The sequence below is a fragment of the Primulina eburnea genome, chromosome 4, assembly GCF_022965805.1.
Source record: "Primulina eburnea isolate SZY01 chromosome 4, ASM2296580v1, whole genome shotgun sequence".
Taxonomy (NCBI): domain Eukaryota; kingdom Viridiplantae; phylum Streptophyta; class Magnoliopsida; order Lamiales; family Gesneriaceae; genus Primulina; species Primulina eburnea.
The window spans coordinates 36,391,437-36,413,235 of record NC_133104.1 but is presented as its reverse complement, the minus strand read 5'-3'; positions in this window follow the sequence as shown (position 1 = coordinate 36,413,235).

Below are 21,799 nucleotides of genomic sequence, written 5' to 3'. Positions count from 1 at the left end.
AACAATGGGATGATTCTTCCAAGGGGGACGATACAACACAAGGGAAACGAGAAAAAGGAAAATATAAAATTAGTAGGTTGGAACCGACAGATTGGCTTCACAGCATATTCATGAATACCTCCGGAGACATTGAATATTCTTCTGAATCCCTGAAATCCAAAGTGATGGGGCACAGAAGAACTTAGCCATCGTGCATTGATGGATGCTATTATCGTCAGTACATGCAGTATCAGTATCAAGAAACAACAGCAAACGTTAATCCTGTGAGCAGATAATCCAGATAAGATCAAGCAAAGATAGTCCAAATCCCGATCGAGTGAAAGGCGGAAACAACCCACAATATTTTCTCTCTGTTTCTTGTTATCTTCTGCTTTGTTTAGCGTATCTTTATGATTTGGTTTCCTATTTTTATGTTCTTTCTGTTAAGTTTTTTTAGTATAATAGCTATGTAATCTGGTAGTTTTTAATCACCACGAATAGAGTTCATTTTTCCCTTCCAAGTGCAGCTGTGAACTCTTCCTTTCCTTTCTTTTGATGTATGCTCTCTGGCTCTAAAAGTTAGCATCTGGTATCAGAGCTTCAGGTGTAGAACATCCAAGTATTCACAGCTTCACTAAAATGTCGATTATCCACCACAATACAGCTAAAGAGAACGGCGGAGTGTCGTTTCACTATCCAATGCTGACCCCCCACAATTACGCAACATGGGCAATAAAGACATAGGCGATTCTTGATGCTCAAGGAGTTTGGGAGGCGGTGGAGCCGACAGAAGGAGCACGAGTGGATGGAAAGAAGGATAAGGCAGCGCGGGCATACATCTTGCAGTGCCTTCCAGAAGACATCCTTCTCCAGATCGCACAGAAGAAGACAGCAAAGGAGACCTGGGATAGCCTCAAGACGAGGTACCTAGGTGGTGATCGAGTCAAGAAGGCACGTGTACAGACACTAAAGAGCGAATTTGATGCCCTTCGGATGAAGGAGACCGAGACAATTGATGAATTCGCTGGAAAACTCAGTGCAATAACCAGCAAGTTTTCCACCCTTGGTGATACACTTGAAGACTCTTCTCTGGTCAAGAAGCTGCTTGACTCTGTTCCTGAGAAATTTTTCCCCATCGTCGCCGGGATCGAACAGTTCTATGATCTCGAGACCATGCCATTTGAGGAAGCTATAGGGCGATTAAAGGCATATGAGGAACGAACAATGCGATTACGTGGCAACATCAACAGTACCGAAGGTCAACTCTTATTCACTCATACCGAGTGGCAAGCGCGACAGAAGGGGAGCAACGGTGACACCTCGTCAGGAGGAAAGGGACGTGGGTCCAGCGGCTCTGATCGCGGCAAATGGCGTGGACGAGGGCGCGGTCGTGGCCGTGGTGGGCTGCACAAAGAAAATACAAGAGGTACTAACAACACCAGCAGTGGTACTCGTGACAAGAGTCACATAAAGAGTTTCAATTGTGAGAAAATGGGACACTATGCGTCTGAATGCCGCAGCAAGCGTCGTGAAGATGAAGCTCATCTCACTCGCACCACTGATGAAGAACCAGCACTGTTGATGGCCGTATCCGAGGAGGTGTCGCACACTAGGCATGAGCAGCAGGATGCTATACTACTCAGCGAAGAGAGGTTATTGCCAGAAATGTACCGTGGTGACAAGAACGGAGAAAATGAAGATGTCTGGTACCTTGACAATGGTGCAAGCAATCACATGACCGGGCATCACGAGAAGTTCCAAGAATTGGATGAGGCTATCATCGGGAGTGTGAAGTTTGGCGATGGATCAACTATCCAAATCATGGGAAAGGGGACAGTTGTGTTTAGTTGCAAGAACGGCGATCAAAAAGTCCTCCAAGAGGTATACTACATTCCCAAACTTTGTAGTAATATTATAAGTCTTGGACAAATGACAGAAGACGGGAACGAGGTAAACATGGGAGGAGATACCATGAAGGTGTTTGACAGGAGTGGGAAACTCTTGATGTTGGTGAAACGAACACAAAATCGCTTGTACAAGATAAAGTTGAAGACATTCAAGCAGGTTTGTGAGACCCCGAGACTAAAATATTCAATTTATTTTGATGACATTTTCGTAGATAAGTTGAAAAATAATGAATAAATTTTTATGGAAAAAAAACATATCTGGGTCATATGAAGTCCAAATAATTTGAGATTTGGATATGACGTAGAAAACTCAAAGATATAGAAGTTTCATGTTTTGAGTTTTGGAAAATTTGATTGTTTGACTGATCCGAAGAGATATACCGAAGTTAAAATGTTACATAGTATATGTTATATTATATTATTATTAATATAATATTAAAAAATAATAAAAAAATTGAGACGGTGGAATTGAAACTTTTCAATTCCACCGTACAAGCTTTCGTGCGACAGAGGTGAGAGGAGGAGATGTGAGAGATTTCAATTTTCTTTTTGATCGTGCGATTTATCGGTTTATCCAATCGAGGAACCGACTTCAGATCTAAGATCGTTGACACGAGGTCTTCGATTTGAGGTATAAATTTCATATTTTTGGTGATGTTTGAAATTCGTCGATTTTTGGAATAAATCCGATAAATTGTTAAATCATACTGGAATTGAAGATTGTTAAATAGTGTATGATTTTAATGAAGAAGAGATGATTATAGTGATGTTATTTTGAATTATTCCTAATTTATTATAATTAGAGAATTTTAATAGTTGGATTGAGATCGGAGAATTGTTTGTCAGTTGTTATTAATTCTGATAAATATATGCGATAGAATAACCGACAAGAAACTCGTATTCGAAGTCGGAATTGAATTATGATATGATTTGGATGATATGAATTTTTGAATTTCAAATGATATTTGAAACTCATATTAATGATTTTGGAACATGTTATTGATTGGAATGAGTATGTTATTGATGTAGATAGATTATTATATTGGTATCTTCAAGCTACATCAACTGGAACGAGGAATTGAGATATGTTGCAACCGGATAACATACGACATGTATCTGTATTATATGATATATGTTGGATTGATTTGATTGATTGGATTGAGAATATGTGTCTATATGTCTATTTGTTGATTTGATGTGGCATACATGACATTGGAATTGAGATATCGATGTATAAAATAAATGTTTTGTTAACACACATCATTTGATGCATACATCGATACATGACATGCACGTTGAGCTATGATCCTTGGATACCCTGATATGATTTGATTGGATTCTGGGGTTTGTGAACACAATCGGTATACCGGTATTATATGACCCGTAAAGCATAGACAATTGTGGCCCCATATGATTGGATATGATATGTGGGATTTGATGGCGCTTTGCCGACGCTATCATATGTGTATCCCATATTGGCCGGTGTGCCAGCTCGAGCATTGATTTGATAGCGATTCGTTTGATTCTGACATGTGCTCAGTGGATGGGCATTTGACCTGATACCTCCACGACATACATGCATTACATACCATATATCATTGTTTAGATATATGTGGTATATATGATTGGTTGTTCCATACGGAGCTTTGCTCACCCCCAAGGGGGGCTGTTGTTGTCTTTGTGTGTGGACAATGGCAGATACTCCAGGATATCAGGAGACCGGAGAGGGTACTTCTGGAGGGAGCCACAGCTTGGGCTGAGGTTTATGTTTATGTCTTGTTCCCAGTATATGTATATGTATCTATATATCGGGGCATGTCCCGAGGATATGAAATGTTTGTATGTAATTTGTTTGGATTATGTGTGGGCATGTATTATGATATGAGATAAAATATTATTTTTAGTATTCAAAAAAAAAAATGATTTGGGCTCATCGTAAAAAAATTTTAAACTCGTTTTCCGCTGTGATTAATTAACCTTAATCAGATTGCATTATAATAACGATTAGGAGCTAAGGGCCCCACAAGGTTTGCCTCCTAGCAAGCCTAGATGACCCAGCATGGTTATGGCATGCGAGACTCGGCCATGTCAACTTCCATGACTTGAAGCTCTTGGGGGAGAAGAAAATGGCAGTAGGTGTCCCAACGTTAACCCAGCCAAACAAATTATGTGAGGCGTGTGTGATAGCCAAGCATTCAAGGTTGACGTTCCCATACCAAACAAAATACAGAGCAGAGAAGCCACTGGAACTCCTCCATGCTGATATTTGTGGGCCAATCTCACCATGTATACTCGATGGAAATAAGTATTTTCTTTTAATTTTTGATGATTTCACTAGATGGATGTGGGTGTATGTATTGGCAGCAAAGAAGGATGCTTTCATGACATTCAAGAAGTTCAAGTCTCTGATAGAGAACAAAACTGAGTACAAAATCAAAACACTCCGGATGGATCGCGGTGGCGAGTTCATATCCAATGAGTTCACCCGTTTCTGTGAAGACGAAGGGATTGAGAGTTACCTCACAGCTCCCTACACACCGCAAAAGAATGGTGTTGTGGAACACCGTAACCGCACAGTGATGGCCATGACAAGATCTCTACTCAAAAGCATGCATGTGCCTGCAATATTCTGGGGAGAGGCGGTTAGACATACAGTCTATTTGCTGAATCGTCTCCCAACTAAGGCACTGGAAGAGCGCACCCCATTTGAAGCTTGGACGGGAAGAAAGCCACACCTCGCACACTTGAGAGTGTTCGGCTGTGTGGCATATGCGAAAAACACAGTTCTTAATCACAAGAAACTTGATGACAGAAGTTCGCCCATGGTATATTTGGGTGTTGAGGAAGGATGCAAAGCTCATCGTCTATTTGACCCAAGCCATAGCAAGCAACAAGTAAGTAGAGATGTCATTTTTCAAGAAAATCTCAAATGGCCATGGAATGCAGGTGCTAGTAATGAAGGGCCATCGTCAGAGTTTATCATGTTGGATGCATTCTATTCTGATGAATCAATTGATGATACAAACACTGAAGATGTCACATCACCAGGGACAGAAATGTTATGTTCACCTATACTCCAGTCAAATGCCCACGAGGCTACACCACCCCTGGTGACAATCACCCCTGAGTCCAGAAACAGATCTGTCTGTTTTAGGTCACTTGATGAGATCTACGCCAATACTGAGGAAGTGATTGCTATCGATGAAGAAGAGAATGAAGTGATGATGGTGGTGTCTGAAGAACCAACCTATTACCAAGAAGCTGTAATCGAAACCTGCTGGTACGAAGCAATGAAGGAAGAGTTGAAATGCATTGAAAAAAAACAACACCTGGACCCTAACTGAGTTCCCATCAGGCCACAAAGCAAGATTGGTGGCTATAGGCTACGTACAAAAGCAAGGCATCGACTTCGAAGAGGTATTTGCACATGTAGCTAGACTTGACACTATTCGAGTCATTCTTGCACTTGCTGCAAATCAAAGCTAGGAGGTACACCATCTAGATGTGAAGTCAGCATTTCTCAATGGGGAGTTAGAAGAAGAAGTATATGTCACCCAACCAGAAGGATTTGAGGTACAAAACCAGAAGCATAAGGTGTATATGCTATCAAAGGCCCTCTATGGATTACGACAAGCTCCACGAGCGGAACATTCGTTTGGATAGGATTCTAAAAGAACTAGGCTTCAGAAAATGTACCCAAGAACAGGCAGTGTACATAAAAAGTAAAGGAGAATCAAGAGTGATTGTTGGAGTATATGTTGATGACCTAATTGTAACAGGAAGAAGCGTCGAAGAAATCTATAGTTTCAAGCAGCAAATGATGACATAATTTGAAATGAGTGACTTGAGTCTTCTTTCTTATTACTTAGGGTTCGAGGTGGAGCAATAGAAGGGTCGAATATTACTTAAACAATCAGCTTATGCAAGGAAAATCTTGTCTGAGTTCAAAATGGCAGATTGCAATGCCACAAAGTATCCAATGGAACCCAAGACGCGGCTCCACAAAGATTTGGAAGGAACTCCAGTTGATGCCACAGAGTTTAGACGTACCATTGGCTGTCTCAGATACTTGTTACACACACGACCAGACATCTCATACGCAGTAGGAATGGCAAGCAGATACATGGACAAGCCTACAATAATGCATCACAAGGTGGTTAAGCAGATTCTCAAGTATTTGAGAGGCACAATCCATTTTGGACTTGCTTATGTGAATGGACCTCAGGAATTTAGTATATACGGCTATTCGGACAGTGACATAGCCGGTGATCGCGATGGGAGAAAAAGCACAAGTGGAATGGCTTTCTACTTTAATGAAAATTTGGTGCCCTGCCTCCTCTGCTGAAGATTCGAACTACCCACTGCCTGACCCTGCCTCCTCTGCTGAACAGTCGTCTGAGATCCAGAACTGGATCCTGCTCCACCTCGCAACTGAGGACAATTCTTCTTAATATGCCCCATCTCTCCGCACTGATAACAAGCTCCTGCGGCTGCTCGGCATTGCTCCGATGGATGGTTCTTCCCACAATGCGCACAAGATTCCTTCTTCTTACCAAAACGGAAAACACCGCTAGATCGAGATCCAGATCCAGAAGAAGACGAACCAGATTTCTTGAACGACTGAGATCGAGGCCTCAAAGTACTCGGAGGTCTAGAAGAAAGAATAGCCCTACCACGCTGGAGACTGATCTCTGCCTGGCGACACCGGTTCACTAACCCATCATAAGAAGTAGGATTATCACAGACAGTGACTCGGTCAAAGATCTCCTGGTTAAGACCCTGGAGGAAATGGTCATACTTGGCCTCAGAACTGCCACTGATATGAGGGGCAAAGGGTAACAACTCGAAGAACTTCTGCTGATATTCATCAACAGACATACTCCCCTGCTTAAGATTCAGGAGCTCAATCGTCTTCGCCTGGCGAAGGGCTGGAGGAAAACACAGCTGCATGAAAGCTGCACGGAAATCGGCCCAAGTCACCCTACCCTGGGACTGGACTATCGGCGCAGAAGTCGATCGCCACCACTTGCGCGCACGGCCCTCGAGAAGAAAACTAAGGGTCTCCATCTTCTGCTCCTCGGTGCACTGGAATGCTCGGAAACAACTCTCCATGCGCTCTAACCAATCCTCAGCATCATCGGGAGTCTCCCCGCCAACTAAAGGCTTAGGCCCCATCTGAATGAAACGGTGCAAATCAAAACGCCTAGGACCATCCCGACGATGACGATGTTCACGATGACGCCTACGATCGTCCTGGTCACCCCAACGACCTACACTTCCCTGACTACTCTCATCACCAAAATGGTCAGCCATCGCTACAAGATAGAATAGGGAAAAATGGTAAAATGGTCAACGAAAATCCCAAAACAGAGTCTATATCCCAAAATCGTAAGCATGCTCTGATACCATAAATGTAGTGACCCGTTCCAGAATCACCTACTAATCAAGAACTAAGCATGCAACTTAACTTAATTAATAACAATCAGAGATAATAGCGGAAAAGGTCAACAAAAGATAGTTATACAACCCCATCGAAAATCCATAACAACTCAGAATGAAAAGAAAGTATACGGTACAACCATATCGAATCAAAGAGTACTGAATAAATAACTCCACCGGCTACTCAACGTCCTCCTCCTCCTCCTGAGCCATCCAACCTGAGGCCTGCCCCGTGGAAATGGGGTGTCCAAGATAAACAAAACCGAGGACGTGAGCGATAAGAACGCCCAGTACAAAAGCATGAGTATACAAACCTATATGAAATGCACATGCTATGATATGATACCAGGGTAGTCAAGAAACAGGAATCACAAAAGATCTCAAAATGCTCAGTCTAGAGGCGCCAAGTGGATAGTGCCGCGCGGTCCTACCTCTGGGTCACTGCATCCACTGCAAGAACAGACGTGGACCTAAAATGTCCCGGATCACCGAAGCCCTCCGGACCCGTCGGCCACTGTGTACTCTCGGTGTCCATGCGTCCACAAGACAAGACAGGGCTGAGCGGCCCCACAAGATATAGCTTATCTCGAAAGAGATACAGCTCAACAGTAAAGGCTATCTCGAAGGAGATACGGCTCAACATGAAATGCAACATGCATCATAAAACGTGACATAATAGCATGCATCATATGACATATATCAATGCACCACATAATCATGCAACACATATAAGGATGTATACTCGACCAGGATATCTCGGATAGTACTTTCGTACCTCTATCACAGCAATCCTAATCCACTGGAATAACCAGACAACAGGTCTAGTCCAAGCCTATTCATCAAGTGAAAACCATCACTAAAACTTATCTACCAGACTTAACTAGATAATCCTGAGATAATACTGATACAATTCCAAACCTTCGTCCGTCGCTAGCCCACTGATGCCGCTAGCTCCCAACTAGAGCACAGCTCCGCTACAAGACCAGCAGCTCCCCGCTAGTGCCCGAACCTCGGAAAAAGACTAGAATCTCACAGAAACGACTGAAATGCTATGGAACTCTCTGAATTGGCGAGTCACAAATGAAGCCTCGCGCCTCTATTTATAGCTAATGTTCGGACGATCCGAACCATTTCGGAAGCTCCGATCCGGCACACTTCGGACGGTCCGAACTCTGATCGGACGATCCGATCCTTGCATGACTTCCACGAGTACAGCCACCTGTCTCGGACGATCCGAACCCCAATCGGATGATCCGAACCTTACCACGTGTCCAGAACCCTTCCACGTGTCCAGCCACCTGTCCCGGACGGTCCGACACTGGCTCGGACGATCCGAACTCATCGGACGATCCGAACTCATCGGACGATCCGCACTTGTTCGGTCCTTCCGATCCCACCGGAAATATAATTAATCCGATAATTAACTCAAATTAGGAATCGGGTTACTACATTCTCCCCCCCTTAAAAGATTTCGTCCTCGAAATCAAGTTTATAGGATGAACAAAACTGAAATAACAACATTGTTATTACATCTCAATTGTTGCCAAACACAACTGATAATTGGATTACAACGGAAAACATGCTTACATCCATAGTACAACTACAGTACAACTCAAAAGAGCTCTGGATGCTCCGAACGCATACGACTCTCTAGCTCCCAAGTGGCTTCTTCAGTGCCTCTACGCTGCCACTGAACTAAGACAAGAGGAATGATCTTATTCCGCAACACTTTATCTTTGCGATCGAGAATCTGAACTGGTCGCTCCACGTAAGACAAATCCGATTCAAGTTGAACTTCAGATGGATGTAAAATATGTGATTCATCTGCCACATATCGTCGCAAAAGGGATACGTGAAACACGTCATGAATCCCAGACAGATACGGAGGTAATGCTAACCTATAAGCCAAATCTCCCACACATTCCAGAATCTCAAAAGGACCAATAAATCTCGGAGATAGCTTACCCTTGAGACCAAATCTCAAAATCCTGCGAAAAGGCGAAACTCGGAGAAACACTTTCTCACCTGGCTGAAAATAAAGAGGTCGCCGCTTGGTGTTCGCATAACTAGCCTGTCGATCCTGAGCGATCTTAATCCGTTTCTTGATTACTGCAACTATATCAATAGCCTGCTGGACTAACTCCGGTCCCTCAACATGTCGTTCCCCAACTTCGTCCCAGAATAATGGAGTACGACAACGTCGCCCATACAACGCCTCAAATGGTGCCATACCAATACTACGATGATAGCTGTTGTTGTACGCGAACTCAATCAAAGGCAAATGATCCTGCCAAGCGGGTCCGAAATCCATAACACAAGCTCGCAACATATCCTCAAGTGTACGGATAGTCCTCTCTGTTTGACCGTCGGTCTCTGGATGATAAGCCGTACTCAAACTTAGTGAAGTGCCCAATGCTGACTGGAAACTACCCCAAAATCGTGAGGTAAAACGAGGATCCCTGTCACTAACAATACTGACTGGCACTCCATGCAAACGTACAATCTCTTGAATGTACAAGCGAACCATCCGATCGAAAGTGAAGTCACGGTTATAAGGCAGAAAATGAGCAGACTTGGTGAGTCGATCCACCACTACCCAAATAGCATCACTATTCCTCGAAGACAATGGCAAGTGAGTAATGAAATCCATCGTGATATGCTCCCACTTCCATTCAGGAATAGGTAGATTCAACAATAATCCTCCAGGTCGACGGTGCTCTGCCTTAACCTGCTGACAAACAAGACACTTGGAAACAAACTGATAAACACTGCGCTTCATCCCTTTCCACCAAAATCGTGTCCTCAAGTCTTTATACATCTTATTGCTTCCTGGATGGACACTCAACTTGCTTCGATGAGCCTGAGACAAGATCTTTTCCCTCAAATTATCATCCTCTGGTACTACAACCCGATTAGACAAACATAGAAGACCATTAGACTGATAATGGAAACCGCTATCTCCACCCGCTAACCGAGCTAATCTCTGAGTCTTCAGATCAGACATCTGAGCATCTCGAATCTGAGCGAACAAAACTGGCTCAGATAAAATGGTAGCAACACGAATGCTCTCCATACCTTTCCGATGTTTGAAGTTAAATCCCAACGAACAACAATCTTGAATAGTACTAATCATAGCACTGGTCTGAAGTGCAGAGGCTCTCACCTTACGACTAAGAGCATCGGCTGTGAGATTCGCAGAGCCTGGATGGTATTTGATCTCGCAATCATAATCTTTCAGTAGATCCATCCAACGACGTTGTCTCATGTTCAACTCAGCCTGAGTGAACAGATACTTCAGACTCTTGTGATCAGTAAAGATTTCAAACTTAACCCCGTACAAGTAATGACGCCAGATCTTCAGTGCGAACACTATAGCTGCCAACTCTAGATCATGAATAGGGTACTTTTCCTCGTGAGATTTCAGCTGCCTGGAAGCGTAAGCGATCACATGACCATTCTGTGTCAACACATACCCTAAGCCTTGGAAAGAGGCATCGGTGTAAACACTGAAACCATCAGATCCTGACGGTAACGCCAAAACAGGTGCAGAAGTCAGAAGTCGACGAAGTTCTCTGAAACTATCTTCGCACTCAGATGACCACTCAAATGGAACATCCTTCCGAGTAAGTTGCGTCAAGGGTCTAGCTACCTGAGAGAAATTCACGATGAAGCGACGATAATACCCTGCCAGACCTAGAAAACTACGGATCTCAGCCACCGTCGTAGGACGTGACCAATTCAGCACTGCCTCAATCTTGCTGGGATCCACAGAAATTCCTTCCTTGGAAATCACATGACCAAGGAATACTACACGATCAATCCAGAACTCGCACTTACTCAGCTTAGCATACAATTGTTTCTCGCGAAGAATCTGCAACACAATCCTCAAGTGCTGGATATGCTCTTCCACACTGTGAGAATAAATCAAGATATCGTCGATGAAAACCACAACAAACTGATCTAGAAAATCCCGAAAGACTCGATTCATCAGATCCATGAACACTGCTGGCGCATTCGTCAATCCAAATGGCATAACTAGAAACTCGTAATGCCCATATCGAGTACGAAATGCAGTCTTGGAAATATCATCATCTCTAACTCTCATCTGATGATAACCCGATCGCAAGTCAATCTTGGAGTAAACAGAGGTACCCTGAAGCTGATCGAACAAATCATCGATACGAGGTAATGGATACTTGTTTTTGATCGTCACACGATTCAGCTGGCGATAATCAATGCACAATCGCATAGATCCATCTTTCTTCTTGACAAACAAGACTGGAGCTCCCCAAGGTGAAACACTCGGACGAATATAACCTTTATCAAGAAGATCCTGTAATTGCTGCTTCAATTCCCTCATCTCTGACGGAGCAAGACGATAGGGGGCACGAGAAATCGGTGCAGTCCCTGGCATTAACTCAATGCCAAATTCCACCTCTCTAACCGGAGGAAAACCAGGAATCTCATCTGGAAAAACATCAGGAAATTCACAAACCACTGGAATATCCTCTATACCAACACTACCTGTGGATGTATCAATCGCATAGATGAGGTAGCCTTCCCCGCTCGCCTCTAAAGCACGACAGGCTTTCAGAGCAGATACCACTGGCATCGGAGGTCGCGCTCCCTCACCATAGAAAAACCAACTAGAGCTCTCAGTCGTACGGAACTGAACAAGCTTCTGGTAACAATCCACAGTAGCTCGGTAGGTAGTCAAAATGTCTATACCCAAAATACAATCAAAGTCTTCCATCTCCAGAATCATAAGATTCGCAGTCAATTTGTTACCCTCGAAATCTAAAGGACAACCCATCACTAGACGCTTGGCTAAAACCGAATGACCCATCGGGGTAGAAACAGAAAGAATAACGTCTAGAGAAACATACGGTAACTTATGACGCTTAACAAATCGTGCAGAAATGAATGAATGAGATGCTCCGATATCTATAAGAACAAAAGCAGGAATACCGCATAAACAAAAAGTACCTGCTATGACTCTCCCGGTCTCATCTGCAGCCTGATCCTGGTTCAGCGCAAACACCTGACCTTGGGCACGGGGTCGAAGATTCGAACTACCCACTGCCTGACCCTGCCTCCTCTGCTGAACAGTCGTCTGAGATCCAGAACTGGATCCTGCTCCACCTCGCAACTGAGGACAATTCTTCTTAATATGCCCCATCTCTCCGCACTGATAACAAGCTCCTGCGGCTGCTCGGCATTGCTCCGATGGATGGTTCTTCCCACAATGCGCACAAGATTCCTTCTTCTTACCAAAACGGAAAACACCGCTAGATCGAGATCCAGATCCAGAAGAAGACGAACCAGATTTCTTGAACGACTGAGATCGAGGCCTCAAAGTACTCGGAGGTCTAGAAGAAAGAATAGCCCTACCACGCTGGAGACTGATCTCTGCCTGGCGACACCGGTTCACTAACCCATCATAAGAAGTAGGATTATCACAGACAGTGACTCGGTCAAAGATCTCCTGGTTAAGACCCTGGAGGAAATGGTCATACTTGGCCTCAGAACTGCCACTGATATGAGGGGCAAAGGGTAACAACTCGAAGAACTTCTGCTGATATTCATCAACAGACATACTCCCCTGCTTAAGATTCAGGAGCTCAATCGTCTTCGCCTGGCGAAGGGCTGGAGGAAAACACAGCTGCATGAAAGCTGCACGGAAATCGGCCCAAGTCACCCTACCCTGGGACTGGACTATCGGCGCAGAAGTCGATCGCCACCACTTGCGCGCACGGCCCTCGAGAAGAAAACTAAGGGTCTCCATCTTCTGCTCCTCGGTGCACTGGAATGCTCGGAAACAACTCTCCATGCGCTCTAACCAATCCTCAGCATCATCGGGAGTCTCCCCGCCAACTAAAGGCTTAGGCCCCATCTGAATGAAACGGTGCAAATCAAAACGCCTAGGACCATCCCGACGATGACGATGTTCACGATGACGCCTACGATCGTCCTGGTCACCCCAACGACCTACACTTCCCTGACTACTCTCATCACCAAAATGGTCAGCCATCGCTACAAGATAGAATAGGGAAAAATGGTAAAATGGTCAACGAAAATCCCAAAACAGAGTCTATATCCCAAAATCGTAAGCATGCTCTGATACCATAAATGTAGTGACCCGTTCCAGAATCACCTACTAATCAAGAACTAAGCATGCAACTTAACTTAATTAATAACAATCAGAGATAATAGCGGAAAAGGTCAACAAAAGATAGTTATACAACCCCATCGAAAATCCATAACAACTCAGAATGAAAAGAAAGTATACGGTACAACCATATCGAATCAAAGAGTACTGAATAAATAACTCCACCGGCTACTCAACGTCCTCCTCCTCCTCCTGAGCCATCCAACCTGAGGCCTGCCCCGTGGAAATGGGGTGTCCAAGATAAACAAAACCGAGGACGTGAGCGATAAGAACGCCCAGTACAAAAGCATGAGTATACAAACCTATATGAAATGCACATGCTATGATATGATACCAGGGTAGTCAAGAAACAGGAATCACAAAAGATCTCAAAATGCTCAGTCTAGAGGCGCCAAGTGGATAGTGCCGCGCGGTCCTACCTCTGGGTCACTGCATCCACTGCAAGAACAGACGTGGACCTAAAATGTCCCGGATCACCGAAGCCCTCCGGACCCGTCGGCCACTGTGTACTCTCGGTGTCCATGCGTCCACAAGACAAGACAGGGCTGAGCGGCCCCACAAGATATAGCTTATCTCGAAAGAGATACAGCTCAACAGTAAAGGCTATCTCGAAGGAGATACGGCTCAACATGAAATGCAACATGCATCATAAAACGTGACATAATAGCATGCATCATATGACATATATCAATGCACCACATAATCATGCAACACATATAAGGATGTATACTCGACCAGGATATCTCGGATAGTACTTTCGTACCTCTATCACAGCAATCCTAATCCACTGGAATAACCAGACAACAGGTCTAGTCCAAGCCTATTCATCAAGTGAAAACCATCACTAAAACTTATCTACCAGACTTAACTAGATAATCCTGAGATAATACTGATACAATTCCAAACCTTCGTCCGTCGCTAGCCCACTGATGCCGCTAGCTCCCAACTAGAGCACAGCTCCGCTACAAGACCAGCAGCTCCCCGCTAGTGCCCGAACCTCGGAAAAAGACTAGAATCTCACAGAAACGACTGAAATGCTATGGAACTCTCTGAATTGGCGAGTCACAAATGAAGCCTCGCGCCTCTATTTATAGCTAATGTTCGGACGATCCGAACCATTTCGGAAGCTCCGATCCGGCACACTTCGGACGGTCCGAACTCTGATCGGACGATCCGATCCTTGCATGACTTCCACGAGTACAGCCACCTGTCTCGGACGATCCGAACCCCAATCGGATGATCCGAACCTTACCACGTGTCCAGAACCCTTCCACGTGTCCAGCCACCTGTCCCGGACGGTCCGACACTGGCTCGGACGATCCGAACTCATCGGACGATCCGAACTCATCGGACGATCCGCACTTGTTCGGTCCTTCCGATCCCACCGAAAATATAATTAATCCGATAATTAACTCAAATTAGGAATCGGGTTACTACACAGCAAGCACATAGATACAAGGTTTCATTTTCAGAGAATGTGTTGAGAAGGGGCAGATTGTGGTGGAGTTTGTTAACACTGGAGAACAGCGGGCTGATTCATTGACAAAAGCATTGTTTGGAGTGAAGTTAGCTACCATGCGTCAACTACTCGGAGTTCGTGATTTGGAGCCAAGTCAGGATAAGGGGGAGTAATGTGAGCAGATAATCCAGATAAGATCAAGCAAAGATAGTCCAAATCCCGATCGAGTGAAAGGCGGAAACAACCTACACTATTTTCTCTCTGTTTCTTGTTATTCTTCTAGTTTGTTTAGCATATCTTTATGATTTGGTTTCCTATTTTTATGTTCTTTCTGTTAAGTTTTTTGAGTATAAAAGCTATGTAATCTGGTAGTTTTTAATCACCACGAATAGAGTACATTTTTCCCTTCCAAGTGCAGCTGTGAACTCTTCCTTTCCTTTCTTTTGGCGTATGCTCTCTGGCTCTAAAAGTTAACAAATCCGTCAAGGATTTATATATATCTATCATATAGGAGAACTTTTTCCATGATACAAACCGATTTGCTTCACAACATGCTTTTTTCGGTAGAAATTCAAAAAATTCACCTGTGTCCGCAACCATTTGTAATGACCGAATACCATGATGGCATTGCGTTAAAGTTTTCATAGAACAATAAGCAAAAACTTGTCACATCAATACATGGACTCCGACTGCAAAAATCAACAAATGGCAGGATACCATTTAATTAAAGGGTCATTGATGATACATTTAAAAAAAAAGGGGTAGTTAGGTATTGAAGATTAGGCTATTATCAAGTAGTTAGATAATATATTATCTGTCACGCCCCGGGACGGGGGTTGGTTGACACCGGCGTTGCTCTCAAATTTACATTCGAAAACAAGAAGCCTCAGAAGTACAAAATTCAGAAACCAGTCTTTTTATTCATAATACAGAATAAAATCAATTGTATGTTACAACTTGAATACTAATGTTTTACAGCGGAAATGTAAAACCATACATAACAGTGTCTTAACAAATGTAGCAGAATTAAGATGAACATAAACTGAGAACAATAGTCTTCTTCACCAGCCCCAGAACTGGATCTGCTCTTCTTCTTCTAGTATTTCTTCCTCGTTCTTATCTGAGATGTGTTTGGTGGGTGAATGATATGATTGTCACTCAGTAAGCAAGGGTCGGGAATAACTCCCAGTTTTCTAAATCATTTTCAACAGAAACAGTATTACAATGATATACAGAAAACTCTTGTTTTCGGAACAGAAATCAGAATTCAGAAATCACAGGTTTCAGAATAGAAATCCAAATTAGTATGCACTGAGCACGTTAGTGAATTTCATGGCTAAACTGATATCAGTCCCCTATATGTTCTTTCCTATAATGGGTGAGGCCAGAATCAGAATCAGAATTCAGAAATATTCAGAATATATATTCCTACCATTAGTTCACTAGGGATTTTCAGTGTTTCAAAATCACATATCAGAATTAAACATACAGAAACTGTGCTTTAAAACAGAATTATCGAACTGATATCAAGATATTTATATATAAGCCCACTTACAGTAATTTGCTAGAGTTTCGGTTGAAGTCTGGTTGCTCTCGCTACTGGATTTTACAGCTCGAACAAGGCACTCTATTAGCTCTAACATTTAAGTAAAACTCTCAAGATTTGTGTAACACCAATTCAGAGACTTGAGGGTGTTATTTATAGGCTGAAATATGACTGTTAGGCTCCCTATTAATGGCCATAATCTGCATTTAACACCCTTGATTCCATTTTAAATGCTTCAGTTACAAGTAATGAGTTGGATTAGTAATTGTCTGCTGAAATCTCGTTCTTCTGCTGTTGGATTATATCTGCTGGAATTCTATCTGCCGGAAAATATCAACTTCTGAATATTAGCTGATGCTGGAATTGTTAGCTTCTGCTAGAATTTTCTTTTGTTACTAAATATTGCTAGCTGCTGGAAATATTAACTTCTGCTGGAGTTTTGCATAGCTGCTGAAATGCTGGAATTTTCTTTTGCTACTGGATATTGGTACCTGCTGGAAATATTAACTTCTGCTGGAGTTTTGCATAGCTGCTGAAATGCTGGAAATTCCTGCTAAAATGCTGGAAATTCGGGTTCTCACATTATCCTTTATCTTTTTTTTTTGAATTTCTTAAGAATAGATAAATTAAATAGATTGGTATCTTGTCAGATTAGATGTAGGGCTTTATATATATTTTCGTACGTACTCTTCTCGAATTTGCTCAATGAGAAATACTAATTTCTTCATGTAAACACATACAATCTAGTTCTATACTCCTAGACTAAGTATATTTATATTAAACATCATTTTATTTTGAGATCAAGTGATGAAGTAAGACATCCGGCTTGAATACATTTCAAAAGATCAGCAAACAACTGATATCTTTATTAATTCTTTACTGAATGCTATGTTTTCTTATTTTATAAATATTCTTAGTTTAGTAGATTTAAATTAATGTATAAATTTAGATAAAATAAAGTCAAGCTGATAAGACAATCTATAATCTATAAACCGATAAAAATATGGATCACGAGTTTTGTTTTTCAATTGTGAAAAATCTTAAAATGACATCTTTATCAATACAAATAAAAAACTCAATAAGGATGTATATGTAAAATTCTAACAAAAGTTAATGAATTATCACTACAATATACTTTTATTTTAGTAATTTATATCACTTCAAGAATAAAATACAATTCTTGTATTAATTTTATCAAATAATCCATTTTGATACTACTTTTAAATGTTTTATTCTTTTAATTTTCTCTATATCAAATAATCCATTTTTATACTATTTTTAAATGTTTTATTCTTTTAATTTTCTCTATACATGTTTTTTATGATTTTAATATAATTCGTAATTATATTTTTATTGCAATTTATAATTAAGTAATAAACTATATTGTTATAAGATATACGAAAAGAATAAATTATATATTCAATAGTAGAATAACATGATAAACATATAATAATATGATAATATAGAGTTTAATATTAACATATTTTATGTTTTTGATAAATAATTGAAAGTAAAAAGTTTAATAAATTATTTTGGTTATATCAACAATTGGAATGTTAATTTATTAATAATCTCATAAAATATGAATATCTTAGATGAAGAGTTTAGCTATAATAAGAAATTTAAATATTTTAGTAGCACTTTTAAAAAAAATTATATATATGACACATTTATAAAATAAATTGGCGATATTTGAAACATCTACTAAGATTGTTTAAGATTTAGACATAAAGGGTCTAAAAAATAACTCGGCCATGGTTGTCAAAAACAGTAGAATCAAAATTAGAACGAAAATCTTTTCTTGGTTTCAGTTCTAAAATCAGCTCTCATAATATATAAATTTTACGGTATAATTATTAAACAGCCAATTTCATTGCGTCACATGTTGTTTATCATTTTTATTTGACATTAAAAAATAGATCATAATAGCACTTTTTAAAAAATATATTTGTATTAAGCAAATTTATAAATTCATTATCAAAATTTGGTAGTAAGAGATCTTTTTGATTTATAATATTCAATTTATGTATATATTTTTAATTATTTAGGAAATTTTAAGAAAATTAAAAAAAAAAATTAGTAAGAAAATAAAAAATTTCACAGTCAAGAAAGTGATATAAATATTACATATAATTTTACTATGCTACAACTCTAGAATTTAAAAAGAAAATTATTTCAAACGTTTAATACTACGACTTCTTTGATATTAAAAAATAAAAAATAAAAGAAAATAATTTGAAATGTCCAATGTACATTGTATATAAGAAACTAAGCACACATAAAATATAAAATGAAAAAAAAAATGATTTGCTTATGAAGGCTTGATGAAAAATATAAATTATATATATACATATATATTTTTTAAAAAATCATTAACTAATGCATATGAAAATTAGTTGATGGTAAAAAATTATATATTTCGCATCTATTTTTTCTTTCAAGCGAGATAATAAATATGTTGGAACATTTCAAATTTGCAATCTTGATTTTGATGTTAACAAAACTTGTTATTGTGTTTCTAACATATTTACTCAAGTGTGAAGTTGTTAACACAAGCAGCAAATTGAAAGCGAATTCTGCACAAAAATTTCTGGCGAGTTTCGTTGTTTTAATGATATCTCCCAGCTGGATGATCCAAATGACAATCTGCCAATTTTTTGGATCAGAAACTCAATTTGGAACAAGTCGTATTTCACGCCATTTGGGCAAATTCGGATGTTATCATGGTCTAACTGATCTCTAAAGTACCGAACAGATTGCACGAAAACAGCAATCAGTTGGGTAGGAGCAGTTGCGGTATTTTGATCTTATATCTCAGCTCGGTTATAGAAATGAAGCGATTTAGTATGCGTTGGAAAGATAAGACGATGATCTACAAATCATCTTCAAAAGTCAAAGTCTTAATCGAAACTTAAGATGCTGATAATGACGATGAAGTTACTGGTTCCACCACAAACGGAAATCAGCTAGGCTGATTTCAGCACACCAGCTGAAATTGAACTGAACCAATTGAACTGAACCAGACCAGCTGAATACTAGTTGAACTAGATCAGTTGAACTGAACTAACTAGACTGAACCAGACTAGCTGAAGACCAATTGAACCAGACCAGCTGAACTGAACCAAACCAGTTGAATTGAACCAGACCAACTGAACCGAACCAGCAGCTGACCAACTGAACTGAACTGAACCAGCTGCTGACCAGTTGAACTGAACGACCAGTTGAGTTGATCAGAGTTGACCAGTCAAGAAAATGCCCAGCAAGATGAATTTGATCGTTGCAATTTCAGAAACAGTACAGAAACTTTTCAAATGGTCATATTCTTGTGTCTAAAATATATATCATTGTTGGGGCATATAAACAACATCTTGAAGATCAAACAAGAGCTTTTGAAGTGGATTCAAAACAGGGGCAGTTAGCATGAAGAAGTCAGCTAGTTGAGAGCACAAGCCCTTGTGTGAGGATACATTTGAGATCTACACTGTAAAGGATAAATTCCTCACACACAATCACTCACACAAATACAAGAGAGTTGAACTTCAAAGATTAGTTGAGTGAGTCTTTACACAAAGACGTAAAACATTGTGTTTGTAGTCTTTGCATATGAGAGATTAAACAATATGCTGATTGTGAGGTGTTGCCTACAATCTTGAGTGCTAGGAGTTCAGTTTAGACAGTGGGTAATTCCTAGCTGAGTGGGTTTGTATAAAAAGTTGTATAAATCAAAGTCTTCTAGTGAATCCTTTCTAAGGGGAAGAAGGGATGACGTAGGATCATTTGAAGTCTCCGAACATCCAGAAACAAATTCGTGTCTATTTGTTTATTGCATTTACTTATCATTTTCATAGTTTTAAAGAAATATTGTTGAAGCATTTTATGTGTTCTTCAAATACAAAAATATTGCATACCAGGTGTTTGATACAATACTTCAACTAAAATATTTTTACTCATTCAACTTGCATATATTTTAAATGGTTTACAAAATATTTAATCGCTTTCTATGAATGATTATTTCGAGTATTTTCCGCTTGGTTTGAACACCAAACTCGATTTAATTCATCGATGTTCAATATTTCAAGAAGCGACCTATTGTAGTTCAACGGTGACCCCCCTAACCGATCCTAACAATTGGTATCAGAGAGGGTTGTTCTTGAAAGAACATTGTAACTGATTTTGATGTTCAAAATTCAAAAATTTCAGATTTTTTAAACATATATATGCAAAACTGAATTTTCGCGCAGCTTGCAGCGACCGTGGGAAAAATGACATATCTCCTTGCTCGAGTGTCCAAATTACGAACCGCTTTTTGCGTTGCAAACTAGAATTGTAGAGGATTACAACGGTATAAAATTTGCAGCCTAATTATGCATGAGAGAATAAGTTTATTTGTTGAAAACAGAGCATATGTAATGCAGTAGAAAATGAGCCATGAAGAAAATTGGTTAGTTATCCCTCTTCTTTTATAATTTTCAAATTTTCAAAAATATAGGGGGAGAACTCATTATAATTTTAATGAGTAGATTATTTTTAAATATTGAGAGGGAGAAAATTTTGTTTAAAATGTTTTGAAAATATGACTTTTTGATTCACACAAAAGGGGGAGAAATATGTTAGTTAAGTTGATTGTTTATCTAAGTTTTGTGATCATAAAAAAAGAGGAGATTGTTGGAAACTAAGTTTCGGATGTTTGACAAACTTAAAGGCTAAAAAGTTCGAATAAACTTAACATAATCGGACGCCCCAACTGAATCCAGCAACTGAACTATCTAACCAACTGATCTACGTAACTGGACGCGCAACCAACTGACTGCAGTTGTGAATTCTATCAGCTTCTACCTTTCAGCTGGACACGTCATAAGTTGAAAACGACAACCTACAAACAGTTCAACAGTCTGCAACTGTTAGTGGGAACGCTGCATTTCAGAAAAGGCGTACTGTACTATTGGCAGAGGAATTTTTGACGTGGCATATCAACAGATAGAAAGTTTAAACCACATTCAATATTACCGTTGGAGGGAAGCCTATAAATAACAGATAGAAGCAGCTAAAGAAAAGAACGAAACTTTACAATCAGTTGCGAAGAGTGAACTAGCAATCTTCTTTACTGTTACTCTGCTGAAATTCACGCACATGCTTATCATATACATTCATAGCTGTTAGGCTATCTTTCGAGCATTTTAGCACATTTTTATTACTGTGAAACTTGATTCTAGAGATCAGTTGTGCTAAGTTTTTCAATCAAGAAAATTGATTTGTAAACTAAGAGTTTCAGTTTTGACATTGTTAAGTCCAAACTGAAG